A 15,262-nucleotide genomic window follows, 5' to 3' on the forward strand; every position below is an offset into this window, starting at 1 on the left:
CTAGGAATCAATAGTTTTTGCTTTTTCGAGCAGAAGTCACTCTTAGAGTCCTTCATATAATATTGAAAGTTGGGTCAAAATATTTTTGGAAGACCAACCTTTAAATAAAATTTTTTCAGTCTTAAAAGTTAAGGAAATCAAATATAATAAGTATAAAGTTTAACTATGTAGGAAAGTTTATGGATAATTAATCTAGAGAAAGTAAATTTTGTATGATAGATGCTACCCTACCCAATCATATTCTCCTTTGATGTTGTACTTAATTGTAATTTGGAGAACAGACCATCGTGACTAATCATAAATATCCTAAATAACCCAAATAACATACTACATTTTGTTTTCTACACATTATTGTTTGCAACTTTCTTTATTTAATCATGAAAAGGAGTGCACCAATTTAAAAATGATTTAGTTTTCCTAGGTTTCAGCTCATTTTACAGGTATTCATTACATACCATTACTTCTCTATACATTAAAATAACAACTTTTCCCCCAGTTGAATTATTCACACAAATGCATCATGGTCCCTTTGTATTATATTTCTGAAGTGGTTATTACCTGCTGTTTCCTAAAACTATGCTTAACTTAAGAAATTTTTATTATTCTTTGATCACAAAGAATAGGTAAAATATTGGGAATGGATCTGCTGAAAGCCTGCCTTGTGTAAGTAGTGAGTTTTGTTCTCTATAAATATTTGTAGCAGCCACCTGATATATGAAAATTAAATTAGAATGAAAGTTTTTTCTTGTTTTGAAATTCCATCCTAGTTTCCAATTGAAGTTAATGGAACTTAAGCTTCTAGACTATTTGGCCTGGGACCAGAACACACATAATATCAGCATTAGCATTGGCATGAATTTTGATTGTTTGTTACATTTTTTTTTTTTTTGTAGTAATGGGGATTGAACCCAGGGCCTTGCCCATGCTAAACAAAGCACTCTAACACTGAGTCACCACCCCAGCCAAAATTGGCATGAATTTGAAAGAGATGCTAGTGATCTGAGGTTTAACTTTATGAACTCTTCCAGTAGACTGTTTGGAAGGGGCAGTGTTGTGCCCAGGAAGTTCACTCTTTGTCTTAAAGGAAATGGATATCTAAGGATGGTATTAGCAGACTGTACAAGAACAGCTAATGGCAAGAGAAGGAAGAGGGCAGGAATAAAATTAGGCAAAGAGGTGACAAAAACATGAATGGACCCAGCTTGACCCTAGGTCAGTAAGGGTTCAGTGTATCTCAGACAGCAGCTTAGGTGTTACCACATATATCGTGATTTGAGTAGCCTTCCACTGAAGGAAAGAGACTTGCATTCCAAGTCCATATTGTAGGCAGCTGGGTAAATCTAGTGACATGAAACTATATTTTCAGCCTCAAACAATAGTTGCTCTCAAACTGGAAAAAAACATTGTAAAATGAAAAGGCCAACCAAGTCCTCTTAATTTTAAATGATTTGGGGGTTTTAAATTATATTTTGTATGTTCCCATTGGACTTGTTGGCAGAGACTGTGGATTTTACCATTATTATTTTAACTTCTTGGTAATTTAATCCTGGAACATTAAGGGGAACAAAGAGTGTCCTAGAATAAATTCTATGTTTCATAGCTTCTTTTGTGATAGATATAGCCAATTGACTAAGTTCTCTTAATAAGGTATAAGCAGAATGTTTTATGTGACTTTAGAAGTGCCTTAATGGTAAACAAGTGTGCCGATTATTCTGCCTATTTTTATTCCTTGCAGTGGAGTTCTTATAGGCACCTTGTACCTGATCTGAAATGTGTACATTGAGGATAACAGAAAACAAAATAGAAGGATCCCGGTTCCTTATCACCATACCTCTCCTGAATCATTTTCCTGAATATTTTGAATTGATTAGAGAAATATAAGCCTGTACTTTTGAAAGCCACTTACTTGGCTTTTGTCACTTGAAGGAGAACTTCATCCTAATTCATAAACACACCAGTATTTACTGGTCCCTTAGCCATAAATCCTTCCTTTCAATTCCTTGCTTCCTAAATGATCAAAAAGATTTTTCATTTTATTTTAATTTGAATAGTGCATGTGAAATAACATTTCTGTACTATTTTATTCAATAAATCTAAGGGGACTTTTTTCTTTAGAACTGTGTGTTGCAGATGGTTCTTTTTCAATTAACCAGCATTGTTTTCTCCAATCCAAAATAAACCCTACTTTTAAATCTCATCCTTTGTATTTAAATAGAAAATGTTTGAATTCCTAATTTCTATTTTATCAAAAATTTCATGGGGGGGTATGACCATATATGGACATAGGAGATTGCATTACTGTTCCCAACTATCTGCTGTCCTCCTTGGAAGTCCTATGCCTTCCCATTGCTTCATGACTTACAGTGCCTCACTGATGGTGGATATATTTCCTGTCACATGGATTGCCCATGTAACTTGCTTTAAACAATGAAATGTGATCAGAAGTGACATATACCATGTCTTTCTGAGCAAAAACTTTGATAGTTCTGTTCTCTCCATTACAATAATATAAATCTATAAAATTAGAAAATCAACTATTGGGAAAAGACCATGTGAATATTTGCTAGGCTAGGGCATACACGGGTTCAAACTGAGTTCACTGATATTTGGGTTCCTTGTCGAGGCTACTCCTTTAGCCTGGATCCCAATCAAGATGACACTTGGAACAGAGATAAACAGTGTTGCTGGCACATTGCAAGCATCCTGTAACAAGAATGAGAGATGAGCTTTTTTTATTGCAAGAGACTGAGATCCATGAGTTATTTGTACTACACCTAAAGAAAGCTGACTGAATCAGAAATTGGTGCCAAGAAATGAGGTACTGCTATAAGAACAACAAGAAAAATGCAGCATTTAAGACTAGCAATGGGTATCAAGAAAATTCTAACTAGAAGTTGACATTATTAGTGGCAAATACTTAGTAATAACTGTTGTTTACAATAAATTTGGAAGGTAAACAATGTCCTTAATGAGCTGTGTCTTAAGACAAACTGAGAAAAGGGAAGGTTAGAATGATGAGTGGTAAATCACTGACAGGGAATTCAAAAAAATACTGTAAGAAATAAATAAGCTCAGAAAAAAAAAATGGCTGCTTTCTAAGCAGAAAAAAAATGGAGATGAAAAACCCAGACATTGGAGAACCTGAGAATATGGAAAATGGAACTATTCTCAGCCTCCATTGGTAAAAGTAAAAACTTAAAATATTTTAAACCAAAAGGTTGTTTCAGCCTTAGTCTTGGTACAAAGACCTATGACTAAATTGAGTTGGCCCCCAATAAATCCCTTCAAATTAATAAAATGATTCCTGAAAAAGTAAATAATGGCATACCTCTCTTACAAAAGTCTATTAAGATCAACATACCAATTAGTTTAAAAATAAAAGCCTATCTCAGAAATAATTTCCTGAGAGGTTACTAGGGATGGTGATAATAGACATGAAATGAATAAAAGGTAGATTTTTTTTTTTTTTTGCAAAATATTTACAGGATAAAAACAAGGTAGTTTTGTAATTTATCCATAATCATTTAAGACAGGATGGGGCATTATTAATTAAACTCAGGCAATAGACATAAATCAAGTCTTCTGGGAAAACCAGAATATATTAACTACTCTAAGAAAAAGAGACTGTGTTTGAGATTTTAAATGACATTTGGGCCCCCTGCCTTTTATAAGCAAGAAGAAACCTGTTCTGCCTCCAATGATGTATATTCTCCAAAGTCATATTCATATGTAGACAAGGAGAATCATGGAGAAGAAAGGACCTACTCAGAGGGTCATATCAAAGAGCACAAAGTACATTAAACTGGGGAGCTACTTCCAGGGAATAGGTCCATTTTCTATTCTGAAAATATTCCCTCCTTCTGTGGTAGGAAGATGCCTTAATACCTTCCCTATGGGATTTTTTAATTGCCATTGGCCCATGGCTACTGTTGTCCTGCCTCATTACCACCCCACCCACTCTCACATCTTTATCCTTCCAGAAAAACTGTAATTATTTTATCCATTCTTTTCCACTCCACTCTTGGTTTGGTTTTTTTTTTTTTTTTTTTGGCGGAGGGGGGAGGGCGTCGCCGGGTACCTCCGGAAGGCACATCAACTCAAGACTTATTTTTATCAAAAGTTAATATATTTGTTTTCAGATTCATTTAAAATTCACAATTATGGTAATCTAGTTGTTTCATTTGCATCCCACACATTAACCAAATAGAAATACATTATTCAGTCCCTGTTACCTTTTAACAGCTACACCAATTTGTCTTTTTAGTTCAGAGAACCATAGATCAAGAAATGTTTATCTGGACCTGGTAAGGTGACTATCATAAGATGATGGACTTTGAGCATGATACAGTGCCTGAATACAGTTCTTCTTACAGCGTCTCCCTTGTGAAGTAGATGAGTATAATTTGCTTAACGAAGGGAGAATACAAGTTGAACTGTTGTAGAATGCACTATTGTTCTCATCATTGAAGCTTTCCTTGTAATGAACGTGTGCACACACATACACACACACCCTTACCCTTTGGTACATGACTCGAAGGGCTCTCAGGGAGGGAAGCATTCCCTTTCCCATTGACCTCAGTCTTATCCACTTTTAAGCAGAGCTTTAAGAGTCTTCATATCCTTGTGGCTTAGTTGTTCTCTATCTGCCACAAGAATAGCAAGTTCTAAATTGAGTTTAATTTTCCTTTGGCCTAGATCTCAGAATAAAAGAGACACATGGAACAGAGCCAAGCAGAGCCCAGCAAAATCACAGCTGTTCCAAAGCCAACACATGACAGGAGCAAAATATAAAATTTGGTCGCATACACCATCATGAATTTAGGGTTATTTGTTACCACAGCACAATCCAGTGAAAACTGACTGATACTGAAAATCTGTTTACACAATTTGTTGATCAAACTTTAACCTAAACTCTGTCAGCCATGTAAATGTGTGTGGGGGGGAGCAATATGATAAATAGCATAATTACTGAGATAAATGACCTTTGATAGGTTAGAAACCATCTTATTAAAGATTATACATATTCTTTGAAGATTCCAAGTCATAATCATATTTAACCTTCTTCTTAAGTGACCGGAAGATCTATTTTTAATTCAAATTTTGAATTGACTCTTGTAATGTACTAGCTTTGTTGGGTACTCTGAAGGCCAGTGATGGCAGAGGTCTGAGCCTTCTCCTGAGTGAACATCCTCATGGAGAGATTTGTTTATGGAGAAAGTCTTAATTTTATAAGAGTGCTGTTTTAGTCAGGTTTTTTTTTTTTTATTTCAACTGTACTCAAAAGACCTGACAAGAACAATTTTACAGAGGAAAATTTTATTTAGAGCATGTGGTTTCAGAGATCTTGTTTCTCTGGGGCCAAGGTAAGGTAGGACATCATGATGGAAAGATGTAGAGGAGGAAACAGCTCAGATATGGCCACTGGGAAGCAGAGAGAAAACTCTGCTCACCAGGGACAAAATATGTCCCCAAGAGGCACACTCACAGTGACCTACCTCCTCCAGCCACACCCTGTCTGCCTATAGTTACCACCCAGCTAATCCCCTCAAGTGGATTAATGCACTGATTAGTTTAAAACTCTCAAGACTAATCAGTTTACTCTAAACTTTCTTGCATGGTCTCACACATGACCACACATGAACTTTTGGGGGTTATCTCATATTTAAACCATAATAGGCACATCAAGAAGAAAGAAATTACAAACCAAAGTGATCTGCTTCTCATGATGAAATTTTTACAACCAGATTTTTGGACACTGAATTGAATTTTTTGAGAAGCTTTAACCAAATTACCCAAGTAGCCACCCTCTCTTAAAAATAGCATTACAGTGAAGATAATGCATTGGAAAATAACAGCAAGAGAGTAAATCTGAAGCTTCAGTTTCTATCTGTCCTTCTATATGTTACATCATCTAGGTCCAAGATAGTCACGGCATTTTTGAGCTTTCTTATGTTACAACTAATAAAAAATATCAGTTTGATATTCAGAATATACACCTGACCCTGTACAATGGGAGGGAGTTGATAAAGCCCCATTTCTGATGCCTCATCCATAGCTAGTCACATAGCAATGGCTGGTTCCAAGCAGTAGTCTTAAGTGCCAGCAGTGCAATTTGTAAATATTCATACAGTTCCTCAACAACACTTCATTCATAGGTTTCACAATCAAGAAACTAAAGTGAAATCCTGAAAAGAACTTGTTGTAGGGACAAATGAGGCAAGGCACCGAAGATAGCAGGAAACAGTTTTATTTGGCTGCAGCCAGGTTCAGAGGGCACAGCTTTTGCTGTAATCAATTAATCCCCTGAACCCCAAGTTCAGGGAGTTTCAGAGTTTTATACCCAGCATGTAAGGGGAGGGGCTCAGAAGTTCAGAGTCTGCAGAAGTTCACATAAAAGCAGCTTTTTCTTTCACTGTTCTGGGCAAGTTAACTCTTCAAGGACAACACCTGAGAAGAGGAGAGCTGCTTTTCCTCTTTCTTTCCTCCCCCTACCAGCTGTTACCATGGAGCCCAATTGTAACTTATCTTAAAAATGTAGACATCTCTGTGAAGCCCAGCTCAAGGCCAGAGGCCTTGTTTGCACATTTCTACAAACTACTGTACTGGATATGTTTGTGAAAAACTAATAAGGGGTTGCCCAGTACCTGAAGTGTGGTATCTTCCTGGCCAGTGGCCAAGTAAAACAGGGCAACAGGAAAATAGGAACTTTATCCACATTGAACTCCTTTTCAGAGACTCTTTGGCTGACAGTCCCAAAATCAGCCATGGTGAGGATTTCTGGAGAAGTCCAGTTAAGACTTTTTCTGTGGAGAGAGGGGGTGCCACTTCAAACTGAGCAGGGTTTATCATAAGGTACTCTTTCTTAGAAATGGTTATTTAAGATTAACATTTGAATTAGGCCATTCCAGTCTATCTGGGAGAGATTTTATACAATATTGAATCCAGGTAAGAAGATACTGAAATGACAGTGTTTCTCTGACTTCTGAGATTTCTTGGTAAGTCACAATCCAGCTTTCAACCCTGAGCTAACATTCTTTTCACACCCAATCAGTTCAGTGAGTTTTTATTTGGTGCCTTCTATGATTGGAAAACTGAGCTTTGAAGAACATGGACAGTCACTGTCTTTAAGCTGCTTAATAGCATTTCTGAATCCTTTTGATCCTAAGGTGTGCCAAAGAACAGAAAATTGTTAATGGATTAGGATTCAAATCTTCTTGAGACCAATTTGTAAGTGCTAAAAATCCAGCTAATATATTCATATTTTGGTAAAGCCTTGGACTCTTGCTTATTCACAAGCAGGAGGACCCCTGGTAAGCTTCCTCCAGATGAATGTGTCTGGCCATGAAAAGCTGGAAACATTTACTTTCCCAAGATTCTGTTCTCTTTGGCTAATGCTTGACCTTTGTGGAGCATCTTAAGTATCCAGGATATAAAAATAACCTGGCATTTACATAGCACCTCTCTCTCCTCCCCTCAAGAGCTTATTGTTGCTGGAATTCTCATAGGCTTTTTACTTACCAGCTTATTTATTTTCATTTTCTTAGTTTAATCAAGAATTTATATGCTTGTTTTAAAACACACAATTATAGTAACCCAGTTGCTTCATTTGCATCCCATACATAATTTCAATAGAAGCACATTATCCAGTATCTATTACCATTTAGCAGCCACGCTGTCTCGATTTTTAAAAATTCTCCTTTAAGCTTCATCTGAAAGATGCTTTAGTTTAATCTTCTTGATATTTTTGGCATTTTAACACCTACACTTTTCATATAGGAAATGTCTAAAAGCCTCAGAGTTTAGGAACTGCCACAACCCTGCAAGTGAGCTAGAGCTTCACAGTGACTGCTTGCCAGAAATGGCCTAGAAATGCCGAAAACGCTGAAAGTTCAGAAGGCCCAATGTTGTGGTCTGGATGTAAGGTGTCCCCCAAAAGCTCCCGTGTTAATGCAGAAATATTCAAAGGTAAGATGATTAGATTATGAGGTGGGGAAGTGGTTGGAGGTGGGTCGCAGGAGGTGTGTACCTTCTAGGGAAGGGTGCTTCTTCCCTGTGGCCCCTTGCCCCCTCCCTCTCCCTCTGCTGCTTGGCTTCACCGTGAGCTGAGCAGTTTTCCTCCACTGATCCTTCCCCCATGATGTGCTGCCTCACCTCAGGCCCAGAGCAATAAGTCAGCCTGAGACCTCTGATACCGTGATCCCCAAGTGAACTTTTCCTCCTCTAAATTGTACTCGTAATTGTTATTTTGGTTACAGTGACACAAAGAAAAAACTAATGATCAGGCCTGATATAACTAGATCAGGTTGTTAAACCCCAGTCCCAATGGCATCAAACTGACACACATAAGAAAAGGAACAATAAAGAGAAAAAGAGACAATGAGGAAGAAATGTAAAGAGCAAATAAGCACAGCTGAAACTGGACTGCACAAATAATGGTTACCAAAGTGTATGCGGTTTCAGTCAGCCTTTTTGCTACTATAACTAAAAGACCTGACAAGAACAATTAAAGGAGGAAAAAATTATTTGGGGGCTCACAGTTGCAGAAGTCTCAGTCCATAGATAGCCGGCTCCATTCCTTGGGGTTCAAGGTGAAGCTGAACATCAGGGCCAAAGAGTGTGGCAGAGGGAAGTGGCTAAAGACATGATGATCAGGAAGTAGAGGCAGACTCTGCTTGCCAGATACAAAGTATATAACCCAAAAGCACCCCCTGGATCAACCTCCTCCAGCCACACCCTACCTGCCTTCAGTTACCCCTCAGTTAATCTCCATCAGGAGATTAATTCACTGATTGGATTAAGGCTTTCATAACCCAGTCATTTCACCTCTGAATGTTCTTACCTTGTCTCACACATGAACTTTTCAAGGACACTTAATATCTAAACCATAATACATATCAACTGACTGCAGCACTGAAGAGCCCCAATAAGCAGAGTGCTCTGGGCTTCTCAAGTGGAAACACACACACACAAAAAAAAAACAAAACAAAACAAAAACCTGACTCTGTGAAAATCATGATGCCATAGCACAATGATTACACATATAATCAAATAACACAATCATCTGCTATTCTTTAAGACACATACCTGTATATGTGTCCTCTGTAGATAAAATGGGACTCCAATCACCAAACTTACACCGTGATCACTATAAAAAGAGTCACAGTCACAAAAAGAAAACTTGTTCTCTTTCTTTGAGGAATTCACAAAGAAAAAACAAATTTAACACAAATATATTTCATAAAAATACGTACCTGTTAATTGAATCCTGTGGAAACTGGTTCTAAAGGACTGATAGAAATGGAAAAACACAGTTTTTTATCACTAAAACCAACTTGATTTTTTTTTCCAAATTTTCACCTAGAATGTTTGGTTTAAGGGTTTTTAAATAATATGTTTTCAGACCAGTGTATAATAAAGAAATAACTGCTATGTGGAAGAGTTACTGGACACTTAGATATACAGAGAAAGTAGTTTCTTATCCTCTAATGATGTTATCTTCTTCCTGGCCTGCACCCTTCTGGGAGAGAGAGACAACTTAGATTTGCCAATTATTGGTAGGGTATTTTAGTTGCTTCTAATTTAAGCAGTTTTCTTTTTATTTAGGAACATTCATTCTTTTTTCACTCTTTTGAGGATCATCTTTGCTATAATATTTATTTAAGTTATATTTATACTCTGCTCTTGAGTCTGGGTGTACAAAGAGTTTTCTGGGCTCTCATGGGAGGAGGGAAATGGTGTCTAGGGGTCCGTTTTGTGTACTCTGGAGTTTTGAAGTCATTGTCACAAATGGCCTGCTTGGTTTGCTTACTGGGCCATTGGTAGATGAGCAATCTCAGTCTGTTCTCTTGTGGTCTGTGTTACTGCCATCCATGTACCCTGTACTCCCAGAAACTTGCTCCGAATGAAGAAATCCCTAGCTCTGTAGCTTTTTCCCCACTGAACCCAGAGTTGGCCAGCTTTCTGGTTCTCTTAGCAGCTCTATATCTCATATCTTCCCATCTCATCACTAAGGAACACCAAGACATCTGGATCTCCACATACCAAATATTGACCTTGAGGATCAGAATCACTTCTCTACTCAACCATCTGTGGTCTGCTCCTATCATCAGGCCATCCCCCAGGGTGTGTTCAATATTTGTATGCAGAGTTCCTCCCAAAGATTCAAATCCTCTCTCTGCCATGAAACCCCTTAACCCTTTCTAGGAAATGCTATGAACCTAAATATTTTTGGTCTCTCCCATGCCTCTCTGGATTTTCTAAAGCCAACTTAGACTGGGTACCGGATGAAATGGGTCTTTATTCTTGTTTTCCCTCTCCCCTTTCTCTTTCCTACAATCACACCAGACTACAGGGGGCAAGCTTCAAAATTTTTCCTTCTCTACATCATATCTCCTAACCACTCACTTTGAGTGAAAGAAATATCTTCTTTAAGAAATAAACTATTATCCAAGTCCTCCAGGTCTAAAGTAATTCAGGAAACCCCCCTTCCATGTATAAGCTAGGGTTGTAAGCCTGCGTTTCATTGCAAAATGTACTGGAGTGGTACAAGTTCCCTGTGAGCCCTTTCTCTTTAGACTACTCATCAAGACCCCCATTTTAGGAAAATGGCCACATCAGATTCACTAGAGGGAGAATAGTGATTTTCCTAGTTACAAAAGAGAAAAAAAAGTTAATTTGAAAAACAAAACCCAAATATTGAAAGCACAAAGCTACTGAAATGAAGTTAAGAACTCAGTGACTTATAAGTTCAGTTTCCAAAGGAACTAGCTAGCCTTGTTTGTGCAGCACTGAAGGGGAGAGTTCATGAGACGGAGAAGTTGGAACTTCTCTGGAGGACTGTCTGCTCGCCTTATTTCAGACTTTCCTAATGTCATGTTCTCCTGGGTCCTCTGCCCTTCTCTCATTTCTGTGATTCAGAATCTCTGTCCTATTTCTTATTGAGAGATAACTCTTTCTGACACATTCAAGGCTTCTGCTAATTTTTCTGGAGATGGCTTTTCTCCCTCCTTAATGCTGCTCTGTTTCATGGCTTTCCTCTTTTAAATATTTATAATTTCTCCTTAGCTCTTGACATAACAGACCCCAGAAATGAGTTCTTGTATGGTTTGCCGTAGTTCAGTCTCTCGGTTCTCTCTCTCTCTCTCTCTCTCTCTCTCTCTCTCTCTCTCTCTCTCTCTCTCTCTCTCTCTCTCTCATACACACACACACACACAATTTTATCAATTCCTAAACAATGATACATGAATTCCATTGTATTGCAACAACCACAATTCACGTATAAAATAATTCCATTTTCAGAAATTTTTCTTTGCCTCCTTGCAGTATCCTTTTACCAGTGGGATAATGTGTTTTGTTTTTTAAACACAGTGCTTCCTACCATGGTATGTTTGGGTCCAGAAGGAGCCCACTGTGCCCCCACCCTGGCACCTTGAAGAGAAGACTCTATAACGGTTAAAAAGACTTCCCAGCCCCAGAGATCATCCTAAAATGGATGGAGCCAGCTTGTACTGGAGACGGGAGGAACAGAGTAGTTATGAACACCAGTGTGATCCAGAGCTGGAGAAGGACAGATGGCTGATGGTGGGAATGACAAGGTCTATTTCTTTGACAGGGGGAGGCCCTCCATTGAGGCTCCCAAGAATAACTGGGAGGACACTGTCAGGGCTTGTGTTCCTGAAGAACCAGGGGGGTGAGCTAGGGTGATAACATTCTAGACCTGTTGGGTCACCCCATTCTCACCCTGAGGCAGGGGATCTATGTGGCATGAAGCCAGTATACTCAGAGCTGCCTCATCTGCTTGCACTCTGGTGAATGTTTTCTGAAGTTGTTGAACAGTGTACCTATTTTCTCCCAGTAACATTTTTAGTGAAATAATTCCAATTTACATTTAAGCTTTTCAGTTTTATGTATATGTGTAATACAGATGATTAGACCATTAAAAGTATTTCACACACCGGTGATTTTTTTAAAAAAAAAGGAAAGAAAGAAATTTCTCTTTTCTCTTTTGTTGGGTACTTAGCCATTTTGTTATAGTTCCTCTGAGACTGTAGGTAGTTTCATTAAGAAAATACAAAGATGGGCTGGGGATGTGGCTCAAGCGGTAGCGCGCTCGCCTGGCATGCATGCGGCCCGGGTTCGATCCTCAGCACCACATACAAACAAAGATGTTGTGTCTGCCAAAAACTGAAAAATAAATATCAAAAACTCTCACTCTCTCTCTTAAAAAAATACTAAGAAATACATCATAACATTTGAACCAAGATCTTTGGTCAGGGACAAATGTCAGTGGTTCATTTAGGGCCAAATTTTAACCACTTCCAAGGGTCCTTCCACCTGCCACCCTTTAACAATTCCTAGAAGTCTGCCAAATACAGTAGAAAGTGTATGGATGTTGGTATTTGAGTCTAGACTTAAGATAAAAATCATAGCTCTAAAAAATGCTGTGTCACATGTCATATTGCTTCTTCATTATCCTCCTCATTATAATGAAACGGACAAACATGAGATCTAACAAATATGTCAGGTTCTGTACCAAACACCTTCCATGAATTAACCCTTTTAAATTCACAATATCCCTGGAGATTGTGATCTCACTCTGAAGCCCAGGAAGGTTAAGAGAACTGTCTTCTGTCTTTATCTAAATTCCATCTCTCTTCCTCATTTTGCTCCCCTGGAGAGTAGGAATAACACCCCAATCCCAGGTCTCCATTGCTACCCCACAATTACAACTGAATACTATAGAGAAAGTATCATGTCAAAGGAATTGGTGTGAATATACTTTGTATACAACCAGAGACATGAAAAATTGTGCTGTATATGTGTAACAAGAATTGTAATGCATTCTGCTGTCATATATATATATTTCTTTTTTTAAAAAAGAAAGTATCATGTCCTCTCCAAATATGAGAGAGATTTCCATCGCTGCAGGGGCTGGCCTGTACAAAAGACGCAGGTGGAAATAATGCTACCTTCTCCCATCTCAAATACAAGTTTGCTGTATTCAATGAATAACAACCAAACCATAAATTGAAAAGAAAATAATTTTAGAGCATCCAAATTAAAAAAAAAAAAGTCACAGGCCTTGCCGAAGCAAAGTTGGAGGGATATTTATCTTTAGGAACCAGACATGACAAATGATAATACTATAGGGGCTCTCACTTCAAGCAAACTTGGTGCATGGAAATCTAGACTTAATATAATTCAGGAACTGTTTTTCATTTTGCAAGAGACTTCCAGAACATAGCCAACTCTTCTACTATTTTTTAAACTTTTTGAAAAATGCAATTAATACTTGATTCTCTAGTAACACACCTGTTGTATAAAATAGTTTGTACCTATTACTCCCTGGAATGACCTCTATGATTTATTTCTAGATTTATAACACCCATACCTTTTATATATTCCCTGTTGCCTTGATTATTTTCTAGATTGTCTTAATATATAACTGATGAAAGTAAAGTGTGAAGCCACTCTAAAACCTTAAAGCCAGTGACTTGGATAAATCTACCCAGAGCAAGGGAAATGCTCACACCAAGGATTTGGGAGCATATTCTGGGCAAGGGTTTGAGTCACTGGCAAACAGATAATAATGAGAAGCTTGTCTTGGAATAGGGTTTATTATGCTATGGAGACCCACTCCTTTGAAAAGAACAAATGGAACCCACATACATTCTAATGGTGGCTCCCACAGCAAACCTCTCCTACAGTTAAAGTGTACTCTTGGAGAGCAACACTGCTGTCTGGCAGGCAAGGAAGAGATTCAAATGAAGGTCTTAAAACTACAAGCTCTTAAAAGAGATAAACCTCAAAAAGAATTTCAATCACCATATAGTGATTGAAATGAGTTTGAGCATATTGTTTGATATGTTTGGCTTCTAGTTATTTAATTTATTAAATGGTGTAATGGCTAAGTTGGCATCAATTGGGTAGGCTACAGTGCCTAGTTGTTTGGTTAAACACTAAACTAGATGTTGCCATTAAACTCTTTTGCTGATACCATTAATATCTAGTCAGTTGACTTTAAGTAACAGAAAATACCCTTGGTGTTGTGGATAGGCCCCATATAATCAGTTGTTGGTCTAAAAGCAAAAACTGAGATATCCTAGAAAATAATTCTCTCTCAAGACTGAAATATAGAAATCTTATCTGAGATTTCGGTCTGCCAACCTTCCCTACAGACTGGCCAACCCCCAAATCCTTAAACTCTTCTCCCTTTGTATTAATTCATTTTCTGCTGCTATAACAAAACATCTGAGGCTCTACATTTTATAAAGAAAAAAGTTGATTCATCTTACAGTTTTAGAAGCCAAAAGTCCAAGATCAGACAACACCACTGGTTAGCCTCAGGTGAAGGCATAATTGTGGGTTGGGAGCACCTGTGGAAAAGATCTCCAGATAAGGCAGGAAGCCACAAAGGGATTCAACTTCCAGGCTTACTCTTTTATAGCAATGCACAAGAAATATCTCACTCCATGAGACCAGCTATAATCCTTCCAAGGATGATGCTCCCAACAACTCAATCACCTTTCACCAGGTCCCACCTTTTAAAGATGCCAACATCTCAGTACCTCCACAATGTAAACTAAACTTGTAATGAATTTTTGGAGGGCAAACCACATCCAAACTGTAACATTCTCTATCTATCTGTCTATCAATCATACATCTTCTGATACTGGTTTTGGCAGTGAGAATAATTTTTCTTGTTGTTATTTTTCATTCCTGGGGATTAAACCCAGGGCCTGGTGCATGTCAAGCAAGTACTTTACCACTGAACTACACCTTCTGTCCTGATAATGGTTCTAGAGGAACAGAATCCTTTTTTTATTTTTTATTTTTATTTTTTTGGTACCAGAAATTGAACCCAGGGGCACCTAATCACTGAGCCATATCCCAGCCCTTTTTATATTTTATTTAAAAACAGGGTTTCACTGAGTTGCTTAGGGCCTCACTAAGTTGCTGGGGCTGGCTTTGAACTCATGATCCTCCTGACTCAGCCTCCTAAACCGCTGGAATTACAGGTATATGCCACCACACCCAGCAAGGAACAGAATCTTAAGGATGAATTTTCTGAGTTGGGTTTTGGGTTTCTAGAATTACTTCTTTAATTTTACTAGATTTGAAGCCACTAAAAAATGATAAAAAGGGCACTCATGAAACCAGTGTGATGTGGCAAAAAGATATTTTTTAAAAATCACCATTTGGTATTCCTAATCAAATACTTATAAGAGGAAAGGTTCTGGCAGACCATGTATTCAGTACCTTA

Source organism: Marmota monax, unplaced genomic scaffold (assembly GCF_021218885.2).
Source record: "Marmota monax isolate L192 unplaced genomic scaffold, Marmota_monax_Labrador192_F-V1.1 WCK01_AAM20220418_F8-fsc00072, whole genome shotgun sequence".
Classification (NCBI taxonomy): domain Eukaryota; kingdom Metazoa; phylum Chordata; class Mammalia; order Rodentia; family Sciuridae; genus Marmota; species Marmota monax.